Source organism: Sapajus apella, unplaced genomic scaffold (assembly GCF_009761245.1).
Source record: "Sapajus apella isolate SASKATOON/1434 unplaced genomic scaffold, GSC_monkey_1.0 scaffold29, whole genome shotgun sequence".
Lineage (NCBI taxonomy): Eukaryota > Metazoa > Chordata > Mammalia > Primates > Cebidae > Sapajus > Sapajus apella.
The window spans coordinates 1,451,216-1,469,822 of record NW_022436969.1 but is presented as its reverse complement, the minus strand read 5'-3'; positions in this window follow the sequence as shown (position 1 = coordinate 1,469,822).

Genomic DNA, 18,607 nt, shown 5'->3' with positions numbered 1-18,607 from the left:
GAATATCACTTGCATTTGAATTCTTACTTTCGCTTTAAGCCTAAAGTTAAATTGTTCTCCACAAAGCAGAGAACACATCACTGTTCTGCACGAAGTAGAGAACAATTACTAAACACGTGTTTCCAAGTTGAGTGGCCTATGAAGTAATAAAAATGTTACCAGAAATATCTTTATATTGTTTTGACATTTCAGAAAAAAAGAAAACAAAAGCAGAGTAAGCGAAGCCAGAAAATGTCCACAACGTTGATTACTGAATCACTTTTACGGATTCCTCTTACATATTATTTGCTTTCTTCATATTCCGAAAGGAATAGAAAATTATTATTTTAAAATTTGAAAAACAAAGAAAGCAGGAAAAATGAAATAAAAATTGCCTATAGCCACCTTAAATATATGTGTGTATTACTATATACTATTTTAAATACATTTTAATTTTATTAATTAATTTTATTATCTAAAATTATTTTAATTATTAAAAAGATCTATTTATATTTTAATCTTGTCTTTTTGTGTGGCAGAATTTATCTACTTTCATAATTTTGGCAGAATACATCTACTGTTCTATTCAGTGAGGTCATTAGCTCCCTAGTAAAATAATTGCCCTTATTTAAAATATTTTATTTTGATCCATACTTTCCTAAACAAGAAAACTGAGAATGTTTTAAGGTACAAAATTCTGTGTGGTTCAACTTTTTTCATTTTATTTCTCATCTCATTTACCACCTATCCTACTCCTTCAATCCATTACCAACGAACTATTCAATTCTAAACTTAACTACTTATTTTTGAATTAGATGGTTAGTCAGCAGCATTCTTTATGCCTTCACCTTTGACTCAAAATATTTTTTTCCCAAAATAGCAGCAAAATATTCTCTGTCCTACTGCTCAACCTAATGAAATAGACAAACCTGGACTCCTCAGTTTCCCAAGACTTGTGAAAATATAAGGAGTCAGTTGAATCAGTGGTATTTTAGCATGGGAAAAGTTATTGATAATTATGACATTTGTTTAGGTATTCTGAGTCTCTCTTCTCATGCTTGTTAATGCTTCATTTTAGAGTCATGCATAATCTACCTTTGCATCAATTAATAATGTGTATCCTTTTCTACTTAACCATATTTCACACATTATACTGTATTAGAATCACATTATAACTTTTGGAGTATTGCTTTTCATATTTAATTAACTTAATCACGTATAATATCAAAATTCTCCACTGTTAAATTGAAAACTTTCCTGTAGTTATTTCTCACATCATGGCTGGTAATGTAACTATGTGAGGGCATTTGACGGTATTTGACAGGGAGAGGAGATTTCTAATTTACCATTATATCTGATCCAGGATGCCAAAAATATAATTTCTCTCTTTTAACATGCCTTATTATTTCTGTGTGAGAATTGTAAGACAGAACAAGCAGCTAATCTTAATAGTGGCAGTAGACAGAAAAATCCTAGGCAGATGAGTGCGTTCCCAGTGAAATCCTACCTTCAAGCCAAAGACAGTTGAAAGCCTGAAAGCCAAGCTACAGGTGAAATTCACAGAGCAGATTGAGAACCTGTCTTCCTGTTTGGCACACTTTCCTGTGATTGATCCACACCCTTCATCTATTTTACATATACCTATTCTTCCCTAATTGGTTTTTTGCACTGTTATGCCCACCTTTAAATGGTGCCTTTGTTTTAACCTCTTTTGCATACTCACAAATGAATCAGCATGCACTCCCCCATTCTGAGCCCATAATATCTCTGGACCCAGCCACACTGGAAGAGAAACCACCTAACTTTGGGTGGGGGACCACCCTCACATCCCCTCTTTGCTGAGAGCTGTTTTGTTGCCCAATAACATTATTCTCTGCCCGCCTCACTCTTCAATTGTCAGTGTGATCATTCTTCTTGGATGTGGCACAAGAACTTGGGACACACTGAATGTGGATACACCAAAAGTTGTAACAACTGTGGCCCTCTGCCGGCCACCAGGGGAGGGCAGCCACCACATGCAATAAGAAGCAGCCATGGGGCCAAGCCAGACCTGAAGCTTTGTATCAGAGCGAGGGAGAGGCTGACAGATTGTTAAACCATCATTAAAGACGTTACTAAAAAAGCTAATTAGCATGCTGTAACATCCCCTCTGGGGCTGGGACACTGTGGTTACCCCTGTTTGGGTGCCACTATGTTCCCTCATTGGGACGCCAGAGTCCACTATGGGAGTGTGTGATATGCCTTGTCCAGCTGCAAGCCCCACATAGAGCCTGTTTCTGCGCCGGTGCTTGAATGGCCAACTCGACCCTGCAAATGCCCACTCACATACCTCCACCCAGCTGGGGCTGCATGCACAGTCTTGACGGCCGCGGCATCAGGGCTAGTGAGCAAGCCAGATATGGCCTAGTGAGCCGAGTAGGTGGGACACCTTCTGCAGCAGGCCCTGGACCAAGCGAGGCCATGGGAAGGGATGTCACCAGCTGCAGAGGTCCCCACCTGGCAAAGTGACTGAAAAAAGTCCTGTGTCAATCTCTTGGCTTTAAAATGAATTGTTAAGAGATAGTTCTGTGTTGGTTTATGCTACACGTCTGCTGTGGTGTGGTCATATATGCCAAACTATCACTTTATGCTTAATATGCTTAGTACCATTACTTTTACAGGCTTCTGCTTGGGCATGTGTTGCCATCATTAAAGTGTAACATCATGTTATGAGATTTGGTTTCTAGTACAAGACAGTCAGAAATCCCACTTGTAAAAAAAAGCTGCAGGAAGATTATGTTGAAAATAAATATTAAAATACTTGATTATAATTCATTCACGTTTTCCATAATGATTAATTTTAATGAATAAAGTAAATAAATACTGTTTAGAATCATTCAAGTTTACCTATTTTTCTCTATTTATGGAAATTCATTTTGCAGTCAGTAAACCAAAAATTTTATAAATAATCATTTAGGCTGTGCATGGTGGTTTATGCCTGTAATCTCAGCACTTTGGGAGGCTGAGGTAGTTAGATCACTTGAGATCAAAAGTTTGAGACCAACCTGGCCAACATGGTGAAACGCTGTCTTTACTGAAAATAACAAAAATTAGCCAGGACTGGCGGCGCGTGCCTATAGTTCCAGCACTTTGGGAGGCCAAGGCAGGTGGATCACCTGAGGTCAGGAGTTTGAAAATAGCCTGGCCAACATGGCAAAACCCCATCTCTATGGGTGTTGTGGTGCATGCCTGTAATCCAAGCTACTCAGGAGGCTCAGGCAGGAGAAGAATCACTTGAACCAGGAGGCAGAGGTTGCAGTGAGTCATGATAGCGCCACTGCACTTCAGCCTGGGCGACAGAGCAAGACTCCTCCTCAAAAAATAAAAATAAAAATAAATGAAAATAATGACGATAATAGTAATGCTAATTTAGTATGAAATGTTTCAGGAAAGCTAGGATAATTAGTTAGTTTTCTATCTAATGACACAATAGGACACAGAAAACACATTATAATCCACAACAACCTAAAAATCTAAAAATCAAAACCCCTCTGCCATCTTCTTTATTTCCACATACATTGTTCATTTAGAAAGTTAGAAATATTCAAGTAGTTCATGGTATTAGACTTTTTAAGCACTGCAAATTTTATTGAGATACGGCATTTATTGAATATTTGCTATGTGCTAGACACAGACCAGCAATAAAATAGCATGGAAATCCATTGCTATATAAAATGAAAAAATCCTTATGTATTCTCGTTCTTGTATTCAGGCAAGTATTTATTTCTGTGATTGTTCCTCAATTCAGAAAACTCTGGCATCTCTCTTTAATTCTACTTCAATTAATTTAATGTATTGAGCAAGCAAAAATTGTAGGAAAATATTTATGTTGGCACTGCAAGAAACACAGCAACAATTTATCTCTTCCTTATAAAAATACATTTTGAAGAATGTTACTGAAGTACTTATATAATTAAGATAAATGGGAGCTCTTACTTTAAATAAAAACTGTGTTTCTTAAAGAAATGGCTTTGAATTCTACCCTGCATAATGAGGAACCTTTTGACAGGGGCAATAGGAAAAATAGTGTTCTTCGTAAAGATTAAGCCTGATGCAGTGTGTGATTTGATTGGATAGAGATGAGAGAGAAAAAGAGAGGTGAGGAGAAAAATATATCTAAAGTTACAGTTCAATAAGGAGTTTACTTCAAGTCAGTGACAGGAATTGATATTTAATTAAGTAGAAAATATGTTGTTTATGTTGTTACAGTATGCTTTTGAGGATATTGATAATGTTGTTAACATGGTAAGCATTATAATTTAGGAGTGTAGTGTGGCTTTCAAACTTTGTGACCACGATCTTCAGTAATATGTTTTACATTAAACTCTACCACTTACATATTCCTAGGAAAAACTATTTTGGGAAATAGCCTCACTAGTGCCAAAGCACTCTGGTGTTTTCTCTTCTGTTCTCTCCCCTTTCTCTCCCATTTCATTACAAAAATGTTGTTCTGCCATCACTACATTTATTTTACGGTGTATATCTGTAGTGTGAAAAATACTGCTGTAGAAATATCAGTTAACAGTGGTACGTGGAAAAGATTACATAAATAGGAGGACTTGTTATGGAATAACAAAGGTATGAATTAGATTGTGATGAGCTTTAATGCAGTAAAGAAAGTCATGAAATACAAGAGAAAATACATACATTTAGCACATATTTTTGACTAAGATGGTAGTGATTATTGCTAATGGAAATAAATAAAATTAATTTGCTTACCTGCTCTTTCAAAAAAACTCTCAAACCATGTTTTTCTTCTCTTCTCACATGAATGCAACAATAATCAATAGTCACCAACACAGAAGACTCCCCTTACCAAAAGTGTGGGATTGTTTCCCCATACAACAAGCAGCACACACTAGCTGGGTGTCCTCCAATTTTGACACTACCCAAAAAGAGACCATAAACTGAGGGCTCAGTCCCCAAGACTGACTCCTTCTTTCCCTAAGTCTCAAGTCCAGGCCTGTAAAAGTTTTGACTGACAGGATTCAAGTTGGGGTTCCTATGATTCCCTCTTTGGGTTCAATTAATTTACTAGAGTGGCTCACAGGACTCAGGGAAACATTTATTTACATTTATCCATTTGTTATAAGAGACATGTTAAAAAATAAAAATAAGCAGCCAGATGGAGAGATACATAGGACTAGGTTTGGTAGGGTCCAGAGCACAGGAGCTTCTGTTAATGTGGAGTTAGCGTGTGCCATCCTCCCGGCATATGGATGGGTTCTTGTTCACCGTCCTGTTCACCTCCATGTGTTCAGCTCTCTGAAATTTCCTAAAACCCAGTCTCCTCGGATTTTTATTGGAAGCTTCATGATGTCAGCATTCATTTTCCCAGGGTGTGGGGCAGAGTGTTCTCTGGGAAGGGTTCTAAGATCCATAATCAGAAACACAAGGGAAGATCACCTGTGCCTCGGGACAGGTGAAAGAGGGGAAAAGGGCAGAGAGACTCTGTTTCCTGAGACCTGCTCCTTAGGCCTAACATACCAAAAGTTACAGAGAAGATTGTAACAAGGACTATGGGAGTCATGAGCCAGGAACTGTGGGAGAAAACCCACGTAGACACGTAGATGGTATATTGTAATTGTATATCTCAGATATATATATATATACACACACACACACATATACATATATATATCATAACACCACACCTGCGTATGTATATGTCTATCTGCCTCTCTCAATCTGCTCCCTCCCATCAAAACAGAAGTTTCACTGTGGTGGACACTTTACAATTAATCACAGCTGTCTCCCCAATCACTAAAAACATATCAGACACGTAATAACTGCTAAATCAGTATTTATTGAATGAAGGAGGCAACCAAGCACGAAAACTAAAATCTTAAAATAGCAAACCTTGACAGATTAAAACTTCTAAGGCTTCGCATTCAACAAGGCAAGTATGTTATGTGTTTTGTCTCCTTTTTTAGTGCCTAAGTACAAGTCCAGTATCTTCAATAATTCAACAATTTAATTAAGGAAATGAAAGCTGAAATTGAAATTATATATCTCAGCAAGGATTTTAAGTTAACCCTGTAAATTTGTTTATGAGTTGCTTTATGAAAAACTCTGCATCCTATTTATTTCTTCATACTAAATGAAAGTTTACTAGCTTCTAGCTGTGATGAAAATATACTACGATATTTGAAAATTACAAACTGTCGTATAATGATATCATCAACCTCAGAACTCCACATGATAGTGAAGGTAAACAAGGAACTGTCTTGAAAAAAAGAAAATTTATACTTTATAAATTTTATTTATAAAGGGGCAGAAGTAGTATTGTAATTATTTTTTATTCCCCCAAATCAAGCACAGTATCTGGCCCACAATAGGGGCTTTTTTATATTTGAAAACAAATATATAACTATTTTATATTTGAAAAATGAAACTTTTACTTTTTTTTTCTTATTAAACATATCATATATTTTGTAGAAGATTAAAAAACACAAATCAGCAGGAAGAATAAAATGAATATCACTCTTCAATCAGAGATAACCATTAATACTTGTGTGAGTACACACAAACATACACATATATGATTGTGTATTTCAATTTCATTGATTTTTTTAAAGCACAGAACCATTATGATACATACTTTATACACTTGTTTAAAGCCTCTTAACTTTATTACTATTTCTTATTCCGTGGGGCTATTACAGAGAACAAATGGAAAAATTCATGTATAGCATTTAATACAGTGCCTTACACATAAAAAGAATTAGAAGTAGTCAACAAATATTAACTACTGCTATTGAAATCATGCTGTTTTATAGTCTGTTTTATAGTCACTTAAAAAATATAATAAACATTTTTATGGTATTAAATAGTATTCTACATGTTATTTGAATAATTTTGGCATATTCCATTATATATAATTATATTTCCATGGACCAATCCTGTTGGGCATTTACATTGTTTCATTTTCACTGTTAAATACATGTTTCAATAAAGATATCTTTGCATGCATATATGTTTGCTTATTTCCTTAAGATAGATTTTTAGAATTTTTTTATTTAAAAAATAATGTGTAGTATTTTAAAATGCAAGCAGTATTATAAGGCTTTTACTACTACTACCACTACTGATATATGGTAGCAATAATTAGTATAATAATAATTGTGTCTGGTAATAATTAGTAATGGTGTTAACATATTTGTATTATTATATAATTTATTTGTATTATAATAAAATAAGCTCATAGCCTTTCCTCCAATTCTCAGATGTTAAGTCCATAGACAATTATGTTTATTTCCATCAGTAATATAATCTAAATACATTTTTGTAAAAAGTTTTCCGGAAATCAATTGATTTTCTAATTGGAAACTAAGAAATCTTCTCTTTTAGCCACTTTTCATGTTGCCATTTTAAATAAAGCAATATTACTGTTTACATGTAATTTTTGTTCGCAGTAAATCCTGTAATATATAAAGATATTTTTCTATCTTAATTATCTTTTAGTATTATTTGGGTTTTAGTTATAACTAATTACATTATTTTAGCTATCCATGGATGGATTGCCACTACTTCCCAAAGTCTTCAACAGAACTGAAAATTTCCCTCAAAGCCTTCTGAATACTTCAGATATTCTCCATCTTATTTTCTCCTCAGAAACATATTTTCTGGAGTCTTCACTTCTCAGTAATTCCCTCGTGTGGAGCTACATTTTGGAATTGATTTGCCTTTTTGGGATGTGTTATAGCTCCTAATTCCTAAATGCTATATCTTACTCTTTTTCTGTTTTTTCTCATTTTTATATTTGTGGTTCATATTATCTTGCTGATTCCTACAGATGGCAAGCTTTTTTAAGGCACTGCATGTCTGAGTTTTTAATTCTTTATCATACTTGATGGATATTGTGGCTTGATATGTAGTCAAAGATTAAAAATAAATTTGTTCAGAGAATTAAGGTGTTGGTTTATTGTCTTCTAGCTCTCACTAAAAATTACCAATCATTTTGATCTCTAGACATGCATTTGCAACTTACCTTTCATTTGAAAGCTGACCAAGAAGACCTTACTGTTCCAGTAAGCTTGACTCAATTTTAGGCAGGCTTACTCCTGATTATAGACCGCTAATCTTCATCTTTTTAGAGTATTTACTTCAGAAAAATTGCAATTGTAATTATTTCTCATTCCTTTGTGATATAAATTTTCTAAAACCCAGAAATGCCTTTTTCAAGGACTAGGTGGGAGCCATCGCTTTGACATTTAATCACTGAAGGAGATGGCACCTCCATCTCCCAGTTACAGTGGGAAGACAGGAGTCTAACTCATGAATTTCAATTTACAAACAGAGACAGCCTCTTCACAACCTAAACCCACTCCCCCTACGTACTTAAATTCATTTCCATTAGCTACCCCTAGAATTAGAAATCCTTAGAGGCTGGGCACAGTGGTGCCCGCCTGTCATCCCAGCACTTTGAGAGGCCAAGGCAAGAGGATTGCTTAAGCCCAGGAGTTTCAAACAAGCCTGGGTAACATACTGAGACACCATCTCTACAAAAACAAACAAGCAAACAAGAAAAACAGCTGGGCATGGTGGCACACTGGCACACACCTGTAGTCCCAGCTACTTGAAAGGCTGAGGTGAGAGAATCACTTGAACCCAGGAGGTCGAGGCTGTGGTCAACCATGATGGTGCCACTGCACTCCAGCCTGGGTGACAGAGCTAGACTCGGTAAAAAAAAAAAAAAAAAAAAAAAAAAAAAAAAAAAAAAAAAAAAAAAACAGAAAAGAAAAAAAAGAAATCTTCTTTACATGTTTTACATATTGTTTTACTAAAACAATATTTATATATAAATATGATATTTATATAAATATATAAATATGAGTTCAGTCTCTCCCCTCTGATTTCAGTAGTCTGGGCTCCTATTACAACTATCTTGAATAAAGACTTCCTTCAAGTTTTTAACAGATGTTCAGTGCAACGTTTCTTTGATAAAGCTCTTTGAATATCCATTTTGTCCCTGGTATTCCGAAATTTATAATAATATGCCTGGGTGTTCCTTCCTCCAACCCCACCGCGGTGGTACTCTCTGGGACCTTTCAATAGAGATTTTATTTCCTTCAATTCTAGGAATTTTGATTTTTAAAATCATTTATTAGAGAATCTGTTACTCTCTGTTTTCTGTTGTTGCCTCTTTCTAAAACTTATATTATTAGCTCTTGAACCTTCTACCCAAGCCTTTGATTTTTTTTGTACTTTTTGAAATATTTTTCATGGATTTGGTTTTTAGTTTTACTTCCTGGGAAAATTCCTCAATTTAAATTTTCAATTATTTTAATGAATTTATTAATTGCTGCTATTGTTTTTCTTCTCTCTCTCTCTATCTCTCTTTTTTTTTTTTTTTTTTTTTTTTTTTGAGAGGGAGTCTCGTTCTGTCGTCCAAGCTGGAGTGCAGTACCATCTGGATTCAAGCTATTCTCCTGTCTCAGCCTCCCAAGTAGCTGGGGTTACAGGGCCCTCCACCAGGCTTGGCTAATTTTTGTATTTTTCATAGAGACAGGTTTTCACCACGTTGACCAGGTTGGTCTCAGACTCCTGACCTCAAGAGATACGCCTGCCTTGGTCTCCCAAAGTGCCGGATTTATAGGCATGAGCCACTGCTCTTGGCTTGTTTTTCTTTTAGTTTCCACGATCACTTTCTTTTTTCTTGATTTTGATGTTTGTATACAACATTTTCTTTTCCTTTCAAGGCTGCGATATCTGATTCTTCTATTTGATTAATACTATCATAGTACATTAATATTGTGTTGCTGGTTGTCTGTTGTCAGTTTTTCTTCCAAATTCGCATTCTATATTTCATCTGTTTTTTTCCCCTACATATTTATTAGTATCTGTTTTTTTCTAACAGAGGACTTTCTCAAATGCCTGATGGTCATTGAGGGTCATTTCATGTTTAAGAGTAAGACAAGTTGATTTGAAGTCCTATATGCCTGTATTGGAGAGTATCAAGTTTAGATGAACTTAATTGTACTATAACTAGGTAGCAAATCCAGGAATTTAGTTGGAGGAGGTATTTAGTTCTGGTGGCCAGTCTCCCTGGTAAGGGAGGTGAGGGAAACCTTTAGTTGTCTTTCTGGGGAATAATAAAATAACTATAACTGTGTGTTACTCTGAGAAAAAAAGTTGAAGGGTTGAATGAAGAGTGACGGGCCTATTTTTTTAAAATATGTAAACTATTAATAAATTTGTCTGTTATTAGTAGTAAAGTATCCTTCCACTGCTCTCATCTGGGAATTATGTCTCCTGGTGCTCAGATTTGATATTTCAATCATTTTAGGTAGCTGAATGCAGGTCTGGATGTTCACCACTTGAAGAGCTCAATTAACAAGTGTGAGGTCTGGTAGAAAAAAAATAAATAAAGCGAATTTACTAATCAAAACTAGCAAAGGAGAAGCAGCCGGATTCCTATCCAAAGTAACTCGATGAAGTCCACTTTGTCTTCAGGCTGATGTCGTCTCAGCAATGGCCAGGTTAATTAGCTGCCTTGAAGTAATCTCTGGAACTTTGCAGCTGAGTTTCTAGACTTGGTCTTTCTGTCTAAAGATTAGCCCCTGGAACTTCTAAGAATAGCCACACTAGGATACAGTTAGATAAATGTGAAGGGAGTATTCCCAGTGAGAAAGGGAGGGACGTGGAGTCTATTTTAAGGATAAGGGAAAAGGCTTCTGCAGTTTGCCTCAAGGCTGTATCCTGACGCTCAAGAGAAATGAAAAAAAAAAAATGTTTAAATGAATTTTGAAGTTAAGCTTCTCCACTACATTTAGAGTAAACCTCCAACTTCTGGTAGAATAAAAGAGAACAAGTGACCTAGATTTAAGTAGGCAGAAGACATCTTGTTATCTAACGCAAAGCTTTTAACCAGTTACTAGTTATTAACTTACTCTGTTCCCCACCTTTAGGGGTACATGTTACTCAAATTCATGAAACTTTGGTCATAACTGGCAGAAATGAGGTTAGTTCTTACTGCCTTACTCCTCCACAGGCTTCTGCTACCTTTAATAGGCTAGGCTTCTTTCCATTTAACTACTTTGTGTTTTCTAAAATGTTGACCGCTCGTCCAGATTTTTCTAGCTTTCTGCAAATTTTCTCTTACAGACACTTCCCCTATTAAAATTCCTACACATGGAATCCCATCTTAGTGTCTGCCTCTTCAAGGAGCAAAACCAACCATTTTATTGAGATGTAAATTTTACACCATACAATTCACCCATTTAGTATAGTCACAGTTAAGAAATCATCACCATTATCAATTTTAGAACATCATTATAATCTCAAAAGGAAACCTGATACATTTTAGCTATCTTCTACCTTCATTCATTCAAGTGAAGGAAACTACTAATCTCTCTCTGTTTCTACAGATTTGCCAATATCTAACCGGCTTCTTTTGCTTAAAATAGTTTTCCAAGTTCATCTATGTAGTAGTATGTATGAGTACTTATTTATTTATTTAAATGAATAACATTCCATTGTATGAAATATTTTGATTCATCACTTTATCCATTCATCAGTTGATAGACATTTGGGGTGTTTCTAGCTTTTGGCTATTGTGCTGTACAAGTTATATTGTAGATATATGTTTCATTTCTTTATATATGTGTACGTATTTATATACACACTATGCACATACACACATACACACACAAACACACAACCCTAAGAGTAGAATTGCTGGGTCCTTGTATGTTTAACTTTTCTCAGTAACTGTCAGACTGTTTTCCAAAGTCTGACATGATTATACATGACATTACATTCCCACTAGCAGCATATGGAGGTACTGATTCCTCCATATCCGCTCCAACATTATTTATTGTCTATCTTTTTCATTATAGCCATAATAGTGGATATAAAGTGCTATCTGATTGTGGTTTTCATTTGCCTTTTGCTAGTAACTAATGATGAGAATTTTTATGTACTTACTGGATATTTGTATATTTTCTTGGAATAAATGTCTACTTAGATCTTTTAGTGATTTTTTAAAAGATTATTTTATTGGGTTTTTGAAATTATTGAATTGTGAGAATCCTTCATACATTTGAGATACATATTCCTTTTCAAATGTGTGACTTTCAAGGGTATTCTCTTATTGTGCGGTTTGTGGTCACCTCCTTCAGCGTGTCCATTGAAACACATGTTTTACATTTTGAATGCATACCATTTATGTATTTAGTTTCTTTTGTTGCTTGTTCTTTTGGTATCATACTTCAGAAACTGCGACCACATAGGTCATAAGGTCTTAAGAAACTATGACCACAAGTTCGTAAGATTTTGCCCTTCTAAGATGTTTTATTCTAATAAATTCAATATTTTCACTCTTAACATCCAGTTCTCTGAGTCATTTTGTGTTAACTTTTGTATACAGTAGAAGATATGGGTACAATCTCTTTCTTTTGCTGGCAGATATATAGTTGTCTCAGCACCCTTTGTTGAAAAGACTAGTCTTTCTCCATCCAAATATATTCACACTCCTGTTGAAAATCAATTTCCCGTAAATGTTAGGGATAGTTTTGAATTCACAATTCTATTCCTTTGATTTGCGTCTACCTTTATGCCAGTACCATGTTATGTTGATTGCACTGGCTTTGTAATAAGTATGAAATCAGGAAGTGTGATTCCTATGACTTTATTTTTTACAAAATTGTTTTGATTATTTATTGTCCCATGTGTTTATATTTAAATTTTAAAATCAGCTTAACATTTCTACAAAGAAGCCAGCTAGGATTTTCAGTGATTTGTTTAATATATAGAATAATTCAAAGACTATTGTAATATTTACAATATTTAGCCTTGCAGTACATAGACAATGAATGGCTTTTTATTTCTTTATATCTTCTTTAATTGCTTTCAACAATATATTATTGTTTTTAGACTATAAGTTTTATACTTCTCTTGTGAATTTTATTCCTAAGTGTTTATTATGTTAGATGCAATTGTAAATGGAATATGTTTTTCTTATTTCATTTTTAGATTGTCCATTGAAAATGAATAGGAAGACAATTGATTACTACATATTAAATTTATAACCTTCACTAATTCTAAACTTGTTCATTTTATTTTTTAATTCATTTCTTTTTTCTTTTTTTTTTTTTTTTTTTTTTTTAAGATGGAGTCTTGCTCTGTCACCCAGGCTGGAGTGCAGTGGCAGGATCTCGGCTCGCTGCGACTTCTGCCTCCCGGGTTCATGCAATTCTCCAGTCTCAGCCTCCCGAGTAGCTGGGATTACAGGCACATGCCACCACACTGAGCTAATTTTTGTATTTTCAGTAGAGACAGGGTTTTGCCATGATCCACCTGCCTCAGCCTCCCAAAGTACTGGGATTAGAGGCATGGGTCACCACACCCAGCCTCAACTTATTTATTAGCTTTAAATTTTTTTAGTATATTCTTTAAGATTATCCAGATATAAATTTATGTAATCTGTAAATACAAACATTTTTAGTTTTTATTTTCCAGACCGGATAGCTTGTATTTCATTTGCTTGACTAATTGTTACAGCTAGAACCTAAGTATAGAATAGATGTGGTGAAAACAGATATTCTTTTCTTACTCTTAATCTTAGGAGATATCAGAGTAAAAGTAGCCTAATAGAATGAGTTGGGGAGCATTATCTTCTATTCCATTGAAGATTATGTGAAGAATTGTTATTAATTTATGTCAAGTGTTGGTAGAATCCACCAGTGAGATCATGTGTGCCCAAGTAGTTTTTGTTTGTTTGTTTTTTACTAATTCAATCTCTTTACTTGATTTTCCATTTCTTCTTTAGTCTCCTTTAGTAGTTTTTGTCTATATAGGAGCTTGTTCATTTTGGCTAACTCGTCTAATATATTGGCACGTAATTGTCATAGCATTACTTTGTAATCTTTTTTAAACCTTTTCTGTAGGGCTGGTGGTGATGTCCTATCATTCATTTCTAATTTTAGTAATTTGAATCCTTCTTTTTATATTTTTTTGCTCAGTCTAGCTAAAGCTTTGTCAATTTTGTTGATCTTTACCAAGAATCCACTTTTGGTTTCATTTATATCTTTAATATTTTTCTATTTTCTATTTTACTAATTTTGGCCATATTTTAATTTTTTTTCTCTCTGTATTATTACATTAGAATTTATTTGATCTGCTTCTTTCTCTTTAGGGTAAAAGGTTATTAATTTGAAATGTATATTTTTAATACAGTTATTTATAGACCAAAATTTTCCCTTAAGCATTGCTCTATTTTCATCTTACAAGTTTTACTATATTGCGCATTTATTCCTTTTTATGTCATTATTTTTCTAACTACTTGCATACTATTTCTTTTGATCTATTATTTATTTAGTATTTTTAAAAATTTCTACATATTTGTAAGTTTTCCAAAATTATTTCTGTTATTGCTTTCTGATTTAATTACATGTTAGAGAACAGACTATGTGATGCTTACATACTTTTAACTTACTGAGACTAATTTTATATAGTATAGTATATACTCTATCCAGGAGAATGCTTCATGTACTCTTTGGAAGATGTCTAGTCTGCAGTGATAAAGTAGACTGCACTATAGAGATTTGTTAGGTCTAAATTGGTCTATAGTGTTGCCCAAACCTTTTTTTCCCTCCTTGTTCTTCTGTTCTGTACTCATTCTACAAATGTAATAGGTCTTCAGTCTTCTATTATTATTGAATTATACATTTTCCCTTTATTTCTGACAGTTTTGCTTCATGTATTTGGTACTCACTTGTTGGATGCATATGTTTAGGCTTGTTATATTTTCCTGGTGTGTTGACTCTTTTATTATTATAAAATGTCCCTCTTTACTTCCAGTAACATTGTTTGTTCTGAAGTCTATTTTTCCTGATATCAGCATAACCACTTCAATCCTATATTTTCTCCTTGTGACAACCTTTTTCCATCCTTTTAATTTTAATCGATTTTTATATTTGAGCCTAAAATATTTCTTCTATAGAAAATATATAACTGCGTTCTGTTTTATATCCAGTCTGACAATCCATACATTTTGGATGGACTACTTAATCTATTCACATTTATTATTATTATTATTAATTTAGTGGAATCAATGTCTGCCATATTATGTATTATTTATGTTTCATTTTTATTTGTTCTTCTATATCTTTTATATTGTTTCTGGTGAATTGTCACTTTTAACCTTATTGGTGTTTTAAAACCAATGAGTCACTTTTAAGGCTCTCAATATTTGTCTTTGGTTTTACACGTTTTCACTATGATATTTCTTTGTGTACATCTATGTATGTTATCCAGCTCGGAGTATGTTAAGAACCTTGGATGTGTAGATTAATGTTTTTTGCTACATATGAAAATTTTTCAGCCATTGTTTTTTCAAAAAAATTTTTGCTTCTTTAACTCCTATCTTTCTGTACTCCAATTATGCATTTCTTTATGCTCTTAAACTTGTCTCACATTTCTCTTAGGCACTGTTCATTTTTCTTCATTGTTTTTATTTTCCATTCTTTTGATTGCATGATTTCTATAAATGTCCAATTTACTAATTTATCTTCTTTCATTCAGCTTCTCTAGTGTATTTTTTGTTTCAGTTATTATATATTAAAACTTCAGAAGTTCAAATTATTTTCAATAATTTCTATTGTTCAATTCTTTACTGATATGACATTGTCATATTTTTGTTTTTCAGAAAAATTTATATTAGTATTTTGAACACACTTAGTATCTAGTCACTCTCATAAGCAGTTTCCTTTACCTGTTTATTTTCCTTCCTTATGTAAAGGTCACATTTTTCTGTTTCTTTGTGTTTATTGCAAATTTTTGTTGAAAACTGGAAATTTTAGATAATATATTGTAGTAACTCCAGGTATTTCCTCCACCCTGAGCTTATTGTTATGTGCATGTTTATATGTTTAGTGACTGGTTAGATTATTTTAGTTAAGTCTATTTCTCTCAGTGTGAAGCCTCTTTATGAACAGGACAACACATACAATTAAGCTCCACTAATTGCTGGCTCATTGATTTTGTTTTTCAAATGTGCCCTCAGGCACAATTTACTCCATAGCCTGTTCTAATTAAATGTGGACTCCTCTGTATAGATAGCATTTGAGATTTGAGTTTCAGGTTTGCTTTAACCTCAGGAGGGATCTCTTGAGCTGTCTCTTTCGTGTTTCACTTAAATAAACTAGCTGCCTTGTGGTTTAGTATATATCACCAATAAAACTCTCATTTCTTCCCACCAAATTCTCTATTGTTATTGACAGTTGCCTTAATCTTGAACTTACTCCACACTGTATAATGAAGTGAATTTCTTTGAGAAGGGCTTTAGAGATCTTTGTTTTACTATATCTCTTTCCATCTGCACACTGAAGAAATCTGAATCAAGGATTTGCAGCTGAGGCAGAGATAATAGCATGCCTTTCTCTGAGTGACACCCTTGTCATAGAAGTGGCTGCTGAGATGGGATCTGCAGCCTCTAGCCTTCTCAACTTGCCTTTCACGGGATAGAATCTTCACAATGCAATGCCAGGTCGATGGCAATGAGTCCCTAGTATTAGTGCACCACACCAGGAGCACAGCCCCCATTCCATCAGAGCACAGAGCAATTCAATCCTTAATAAAGAAGTGAGGTAGGGAAGATCAGGCATAGGAATCCCAGACTGCTGTGCAGTCCAAAGAAGTTCAGTTAAGACAGAGAGCCTTGGAGCCAAAGCTGGTTGTCAGAGAAGTTCCAAGTTCCCTGATAAGGAGCCTGTTTTAGCATCCTTGGCATTCTAAGTCATCGACCGGGATTATGCCACAGGAAGCATGACATCAGGTAAAATTAAATGGTTTTCAGAGGACAGTAACTGAGGTCCTTAACATTATAGTTATTTGGAGTTCTATGAGGTACAGTTTTTAAAATTCGTGCATACATACAATCACACACACAAAAAATAACTTATAATCTTTCTAAGCTTATGAAGATAATGCATTCACACTTAAGTGTGATTAAGCCCCAAGGAGGGAATAAGAAATATAGAGGGAGATTTTGCTGTTTTCTCTATTTTGAACATTTTGTTTTGTGCATATATTTGAATGATATTTATATATTTAAAAAATCTCTGCATACATAACATGAACTTATTAGACATAATTTGTTTACAAGAAAATATACACAAAAATTAACAATTACCAATGTTCTATTGTTTTTGACTTACGTAAAAATTTATTTAACGACCAATTTTCTATAAAGAACATATATCATTTTTCTAATAATAAAATAAAATGTTTTAAATGATATGTTTTAATAAAGGTAATAATTGCTATTATAAATAATTCATTTATTCATTATGACTTTCTGGTGATCTATTCTCCTAGACAGATTTTCTTTCCTGTTTGGATGCATATCCCAAGCTATTCATTTTCAAGTATAATTATCTGATGGCAGGACATGCAAAGTAACCAATAGTTAGGCCAAATTAAGTGCTGCCTCTACACATGCCAGTGAGAATGTGAACTCTAGGAAGGATGAAACTTGATGCCAATCATTTCCATAATGACTGCAGTACCTCATGCAATGCTTGGGTCAGCTATACACACTAAATGCCTATATCATGAATAACTACTTAGAGCAATGCATGACCAATATTAAATTCAGAACAGAAGCATAAATAAAATAATTGTACCTTATGTTTTTCTTCCTTGTAGTGTACTTTTCTGCATATAACTTTGCAACCACATTCAAAAGAATGTCCGGAGAAGACATGCTTTGCCTGCAATTCTAAAACACATAATAGCTCTGGGGCTGCTTAGAATTGAATTCCAGTGAAATGAAATGAAGAGAAGCTTACAAAGTTTCCACTTCATATCCTGCTTAACTTCAGTTATTTCTCCCAAATGGTGTAGCAACTGTTTTGAAGAACTTCCAAATATTTTCTCCTGAGAGTGAGAAGTTCTTATACTTATAGTTAAAAGAAAATTGACTCAGATACTATCTTGAAAGGAAACGGGTAAAAATAAGTACCCACAGAAAATGGGACAAGATGCTGAAGTAGCCTAAAGAGAATTTGTTAGTTTACATACTTAATCATATCATTAAAAAAAAAAGAATGTTATTTAACTTGTATCACTGGTGGGCTTGGTATCTGAACCATAACATCTCATATTTTTAATGCCAAAATATTTATTAATTTACTATCACACATTATAAGCCATTATTTTGTGAGTTAAAATGATCTCATAAATCTTACAGTCTAAATAAATATAAACAAAATAGTTACAAATTTTAATAAGTCCAGTAGAAAAAATAAAACATGATAACGTAGTAGAGATCTGGAAAGCTAATATAGATGGGACAGTCAAAGAAAGTCCCTTTGAGGAAGTGATGTTTAAGCTGAGATTTGAATAAAAAGGAGAAGCCTAGCTGTTAGTCTCTTCATGGTCCGAAAATGCAAAAGAGACCCAGAAGCATGAGAAGTGTGTGTTTCTTAGGGGAGGGGTAAAGTAAAGGAGTGCAAATGGATAGAGAGTGCTAGAGTGGGAAAATTAAGAGCAACTGTGGAAGAAATAGAACTGCAGAATGGGATGGAATAGGGCAGTACCAAAGAGAATAGGTAAAGATCTGTGGACAAAGAGAGTTTAAAATATA